This window comes from Echinops telfairi, unplaced genomic scaffold (genome assembly GCF_000313985.2).
Source record: "Echinops telfairi isolate 266 unplaced genomic scaffold, ASM31398v2 ScPeMD7_7473;HRSCAF=8511, whole genome shotgun sequence".
Classification (NCBI taxonomy): domain Eukaryota; kingdom Metazoa; phylum Chordata; class Mammalia; order Afrosoricida; family Tenrecidae; genus Echinops; species Echinops telfairi.
In genome coordinates, this window is record NW_022111377.1 from 9,066,774 (window position 1) to 9,073,624 (window position 6,851).

At 47.9% G+C, this 6,851-nt stretch overlaps 1 long non-coding RNA gene across 3 annotated transcripts in view; it reads left to right on the top strand.

The window, feature by feature from the left end:
- Window positions 1-6,396, top strand: part of LOC123521170 — a 51,133-nt gene extending 44,737 nt beyond the window's left edge. For 2 of the 3 annotated variants that reach the window (XR_006679637.1, XR_006679638.1), the window contains exons 3-4: window positions 3,421-4,213; window positions 6,285-6,396. This is a non-coding gene — a long non-coding RNA (uncharacterized LOC123521170). The remainder of the gene's footprint in view (window positions 1-3,420; window positions 4,214-6,284) is intronic. The other variant, XR_006679639.1, reaches the window with a different exon arrangement.
- The last annotated feature ends 455 nt before the right edge of the window (window positions 6,397-6,851 follow it).

Below are 6,851 nucleotides of genomic sequence, written 5' to 3' on the forward strand. Positions count from 1 at the left end.
TACTTGAGTGGAGGCCCAATGTCCTTCTGCTACCTTAATACTAAACCTATAAATACATAGATCTATTTCCCCATCCTCATATAGATATATTTGCATATGTACATATCTTTATCTAGACCTCTATAAATCTGAGCCTCTCCTTTATAGCATGCTTTCTCTCACCCAGTGATTGGCCAAATATCAGAGGTCAGGTAATCAGGGTCTAGCCACAGGCCTGGCTCTTGTACCTTAGAATGTCCACCCCTCTTTCCTCTCTGGGCCCCTGGGGCTTGGTAATAAACTAGAACTTTGTCTTTCGGTGAGTTTGCTCCAGTGGCTAATAATTTGGTATCACACCGAGGCCTGTTTATAATGCAAGTGGCTTTTTATGAAGGACAGGAGAAGTTTCAGGTTTTACGGTCTCAAAAGGGTACACCCTATTTCAGGGAAGCATGCCAAACTGACCATAAACCCTGATAGGGCTCACCACTGGGCACGGGCAGCCTCTTGGGACTGTGCACCCACATGTGGTGACCCGAGGCCAGAGAGCGTGCAGTATGGCTTGAGCAGCCGTTGGCTGGGGAGAGTAAGTGAGAAGAGAGAGCGGCACTGGAAGAGGGTTAAAAAGAGAATGAGTGAGGAGAGGCTGTGGGCCCTGAATAGGCCTGGCGCAGGGCCATGTCCGTCTGGAGCAGGCCCGGAGTGTGCACGCCTCCTACCTGCACCTGCCTCTGACCAGGAGCAGAGTAAAAAGAGAGTGGCCTTCCCTCCGCCAGGGTATTTCAAACCTCTGGCTTGGGAGGTGTGGTTGAAGGTATTGGTCGACTCCATTGGCTAAATTAAGCCCACCTGGGCCTAGTTTGGGCCACCCAGGTGTACCACCCACCTGGCTGGGGTCTGCATGAGTGGCTAAGGCTCACCTGATTCCCTTCCAACCTCCTCTAGAGGGCCTGTACAGGCATGGGAGGGACAACCCCCATCTCTAGTTACCTAACATTTCTTCATAGGGTGACCACCTTTTCTTAGCACCCAGCCACCCAGTGCTAGGTCTGGACAAATCAACGCTGTACTGCTAGCCCAAGTTCACAAAATACATGAAGCTGATGGCCTATACTTACCCATTTATTATAATCAGAAAGGCTATAAGCAAAGAGACACAGCAGACAAGGCCTAGGGGAATTCTGGCAAATCTCCTTTGTCACCAGAGATAATGCTACTCTCTCCCACTCATGTATGTTTGCACCAATCCAGGGAGAGCTCTGAGATCCAGAGTCCCTGAGTCATTGGGACCTCATGAATATGCATGCATCCATGAATATGCAAGTTGGGACCTGGGTGTGTAGTTCTGATCCATTCCATCAGAGTATGCACCTGGCTTGCATCGCGTCCTGAAGTGAGTTGTCAGGTGGAGGCCCCCTGTAGCTGTTATTTGCCTGGCTATTTCAGAAAGACAGGGAACACTGTACTAGCTCAGACTCTTTTCAGAAACCAGATGCAAAAGGGCAGCCTTAGTTCTTTGTCCCGCAGCATCTTCCATAAGATTTGTAGCCGGTAGGTCCATTAGGTGGGGCTGCATTCATCCGAAGACTGGCCTCGGCGCTGGAGGATCCAGACTTCCAAAGTGGTTTACAGTGTGACTGGTGGCAGGCAGCCTCAATTCCCTTTCCATGTAGGCTGCTTGTGGATCCTTACAACATGGCAGCTTGTTATGAATATGACATTTCAAAGTATATTCATATATATAAAACATATAAACTACCTTAGAAAATAAAAATTTCAAAACCCATTATCTAGGAATGGACATATGTATTCTTTAGATAAGAAACTTGTGTTAAAGCGGGGGAAAAAAAGTTCTGCCGTGGACACATATGTGGCAGTTAGATAAGGAAGCAGACGTAATGTAACGAGGGACATGAAAGAACTTGTTTGCTTATAAAACACATCACCAGAAAGGAAACTTGGCTCCCCTCTGACAGCCAAGGAGACCCCAACACCTGAACAGTCAACCCCCTTGGAAGTGACAACTGGATTTCAGATGTTGGTTAGGTGGTAAAGGACGCGCCAACAAGGACCCACCCTGTGTCCTTGCAGGCTGAGAGCTCTCCTTGAGCCCTGAGCGGCTGCATCAACTCGCTGGGCGTCAAGAGTGCAGGAGGAACCTTGCAATTATCACACCGACCCAGAGACCACAACCTCGGAAGTGTGCTTCTGCGATGTCTGCAGTCACTTTAACCTTGGCACCAGGCCTTTTCCACCTTCCATCCCTTTAACTCATAGGACCAGCCAGCCCTGCGAATTCGTTCATTGATGTGCTGTCCTATTGGCCAAATAAGTCTGACACGGTGGGAAGACACAATTTTGTGTACGTCGTAATTTATGCAGCTCAAAACACAACCGGCTCTTCCGGAGCAGGTGATCTATGGCAAAAGCAGGGATGTCTTTTATGATCTAGATTTGGATGCCACCCTTTTTTTTTTCTAATGTATTCTGGTCATGAAGACCCACCTTGGTATACTGTGGATAGAAACTACTGTGCTGTATGAATACCAAAAGATGAAACTAAAACACACATCAACAACCCCCAAAAGGGTCTTGAAGCTAGCTCTTACAGGCCCTTCGTAGGTCTGAAGTCTGAGTCTTTGGCGAGTTTGTTCCCAGGGTCACAGACTCTTGCTAACCAAGGGCTGAAGGAATTTGACCTTCAGTTGGGTCAACAAACATGCTTTGAGCATATTCTCTGGGCCAGGAAGAGTGGTGGGTCTGGGAGACAAAAGACCAATAGGCTTAGAGTTAAACCGGAGAAGGTGACATTGAAACCTGAATGTGTGAAGTGTCACAGAGGCTGCAGTAGATACCTGAGTGGAGTGCGTGGGATCCAGGGGAGGAAATGATTGGTTCTCCAGTGGGTGTCGGAGAAGGCTGCCTTAAAGAGGCGATGATTGCAGGCCAAGTCTTGGAGGATGAGAGGGAAGCCTTCTGGGAGAGAGGAGAGAAAAGGGGACAAATGCATCTCAAGTCGGGGACGCAGTCTGAACAAAGGCACAGAGCCATAAGTCAACTTGGCTCATCAGAGAGGACCCCGAGATCTAGAGTCACTGAGTTGGGGTGCTTTTCCTAGTGTGCTTTGATTCCAACCCTTTTCCAGGCTTAGAAAAAGTTCCATCAAGCAGGCAGAGACTCACACCCGCACTTGCTTATTTAGGAATGCAATGAGACAAGGAAGTTTGTTAGCAAGTTCTTGGGAGATTCAACCCTGCAGAACTTGGGTATAACGTTGGAACGGTGGAATACCTGGGAAAGCCTTTCCATTTGTGGACAGGGGGGTGTCCTGCCCTTCTTTGTAGGCAAAACACTTCTATGATTTTGGGGGGGACCCCTACCCAACTGCTGTTTGAGAGAGCATGCACGGATGTGTTTTTGTACGCTTATGTGCCCTTTTAGTTTGTTTTGGAAAAGTACTCTGCTGACAGAGATCAATGTGCACAGATCTGAAAGGAACATGCATGACTCACCGACCTGCCCTGATCAGGAGAGCTTCAAGGCTGCTTTGAGTTTGCATCTACATCTGCCACCCAGTTAAGTGCACATTTACCTTTGATGCTGTGGAAAATAATATGCTATCTATTTATTTATACACTAGGTTTGTGAGAACTGCTTAAGATTTGTCCTGTGGTCTGTTTTATTGCCATCTGTCTTCGATTATATATTCCTTTAGAGAAGACATTTAGTGCTTAACTCCCTCCCTCCCTCCCATGCATACAAAGGCCCTCAACATAGCATTTGAAACATGATGGAAAACAGGAAGAAAAAGCGAAGGCTACACCCTTACCCGACACCTTGCTTTCCCTTCATCTGTGAGTCAATCTCTAGCACGCCTCCCACCTTCTCTTTCTTTCCTTCCACCCCCTCTCAGACCCTCCCTACTTGTTCTGAGGATGGGGCTTCAAGCATCTCCTGGGAAAATGGCATGAAATGATCATGGAATTTCTTTGCAAACTTTTTGAAACCCCCTTGTATTTCTAGCTTTCTCCTTCTCCTTTCCCCACCATCACAGAATCTGCATGTTTCTTTGGACAATTGGGTGGGGAGCTGAGAGCTGAGCTCACATCTGGAAACCACCCAAGACAGAGACAGAACGTGGCGGGGCCCTGCGGGCTGGAGTGCGCGTTGGGGGCTGGAGAGGAGTCTGCCAGGGAAGAGGATGGGCAAGTTTTACGATTGATGTTTGGCAAAGGTAAGCGAAGCCAGATAACAGACATTTTTTCCAGCCTTGAAGCAGTTTCCAGGAGTGGAGGGAGGCCCAATGCCAAATTTCAAGTCACATTCAACTGACACTTGTAATTGAGTTGCAGAGCACAGGTCATAGAAGGAAAGATGAATACATTCAACCAAGGAGGTGCAGGGCGGTCCCTCGTGATCTCATTGCTCAAACCTTCTGGGGAGGAAGCTTGGAGCAGCAGCTCTGAGGCCAGTATCATGGTGGATGGAGGAGAGAATCTTGCTTCTCACCCTAGTGAAAATGGCCTGCTTCCTCTGCCCACCAAAGGAAGAACAGGAAGATGCAAAGACAATGAGAATCTGCCCCCAGGATGGCCAGCCCCAGGGTAGCTGAAAACCAGCTAGCTACAGTCATAGACCCAAGGCCCAGACCATGTCAGAGACCCGAGGACTAAAAGAGGTTCAGAACAGATGTACAATCCCCTCCTTTCCACCTCACCCAGACTAGGACTTGACAGTTGAGACTGTGGTTTCAGAAATGGTCCCCTACCTCTGCCCCTAGTTGTTTTGCCACTAATTGTGTAGGCTGGGCCCACAGTTCCGAGGATCTGGAGGTACAGGGTACTCCCTGGGCAGGCCAGACCAGTCCTGGGGTTCAATCCTGAGAGAGTTCTCACTCCCTGGATACAAAATGTTTCTGCACAGTTGTGGCCTCGGAGTACGTGGCTGTGACTCGGATTCAGAGGGACTGGCTTGAATCACTTTACTAAGCAGTTAACTTTGGTGATGATGGCCTCCACAGGTGGCACTTGAAGGATGTATACTATTGAAGGTGTATTTTTTTCTGGGTCTGGGCAAAGTTTATGAATATTTCTTGAATTTTCTAAACTTTTTGGGATGAAAAGTTAGGAATTTAACTTCAGGGGAAAAATCTTTTTTAAATCTGACTTTTTTACTGAATTGATGATTATCATGGTCTTTTGCTTTATGAAGATCATTCTGGTTGCCGTGTGAGAAAAGGATTGGAAAATGGTAAGAGAGGTTGCTGGGAGCAGCTAGTCTTGTCCCAAAGTCAAGGTAGATTCAGCAGAGCCTTGGAGGACTACAAGAGTCCAAAGCAAAACACTAACAAAACCAAAGAACCTCACTGCCATTGAGTCGACAACCCAGACTGTTAGCTACCCGATAGGCCCTACAGGACACCTTAGTTGGCTGGCTTCTGAGACTGTCCCTCCTCCTGGGTGTAGAAAGCCGTTTTTCTCCCACAAGAGTACAAGGAGTGCTCATATTTGGCGAGACGAAAATCCCTAGACCAAGATGACTTGTATTCTGTAAGGGAACTTGGAAGCAGCTTCATACAGCAGGGTTGAAGGAGGACAGGAGCTGGAGTATAGAAGTTTGTGCATGGCAGGTTGGAGTGGGGCTGGAGACCAGGCAGCACAATCATTTTGTAGGAATCTCAAGCTGGAGACAGAGTTAGGCTTTAATTTTCAGGGGCTACTTGTGCAATGGGATTGGAGGGCCCCCTTATCACATGGGTTGAGTCTGACTGTGGTAGTTATATAATCGTCTACCAATTTGAAAGGATTAAGGGTGAAGGGGTGGAGTCTAGCCTGTCAATCAGGTCATAGCCAATGAGGCCTCTGTGTAGGCATGGTCTTCTCCTGAGGATTCTGGGAACTCCTGTGTTCCTCCTTGGAGGCAGAAAACACTCTCTTGTTCACTCCCTGGAAAACATTGCAGCTGAGAAGACACATGGAACTACTCTAGTGCCCTGAGCTGGAGGAGCCACATGGAGACCCCTGCCACAGCTGAGATGCTTACAGTGCCACAGGACCCACAAGATCGCCCACCCACTGGCCTGTGATCTTCCTGCATTCGGCATCATTGCATGTGTTTCAGGGCCAGAGAGAGCCTGAGCTGAAGGTAGCCATCAGTTACAGCTGTAGGCACCTCTGAAGAGGACTTATGGACATCTGGGCTAATATCAGACTTATGAACTTGATCTGGACTGGGCTGGGATGTTTTCTCAATATTCAATTGCTCTTGTATATAAAGCTCTTTCCTCTATGAATTTGTTTCTCCAGTCTACCTGGACTAACACACTAACTGAAAGCCCAAAACTTCCAGCACAGGCATATCTGAGGGCAGAGGCTCTCTCCAAAGCTCCCACAAAAGCCTAGTGCTGGAGGAAGATGACAGGATGTAAGATTTCCAGGTAAATCTTTGTTTTCTAGTGCAACCCTGGTGGCCCTGTGTAGGCATGGGAGGGACAACCCCCTGTCCCTGTTTCCTAGCTACCTAGCACTTTAAGCAGTGGGTGTAAAACCCAGCCTAATCAAGGAAATCATTTCCCCCTCACCCCCCACCAAATAATAGCACATAAACCCCTTGCCTCTGGACTCTAACTTACAGGACAGAGTAGAAGTGCCATTGGATTTCTAATGCTATAAATCTTTACAGAAGCAGACTGCCACATTGTTCTCCCATGTAAGAATTGGTACGTCCAAACTGCCAACCTTTCAGTTAGCAGCCCAAAGCGTCATCCACTACACCACCAAGCTCTTAGGGGGAATCCAAATTGTGTTCAGATTCACTCCCTGTGCTTTTGGGAATCCCTGTACCACCTCTTCCATTTCAAACTGAAAAGGGAT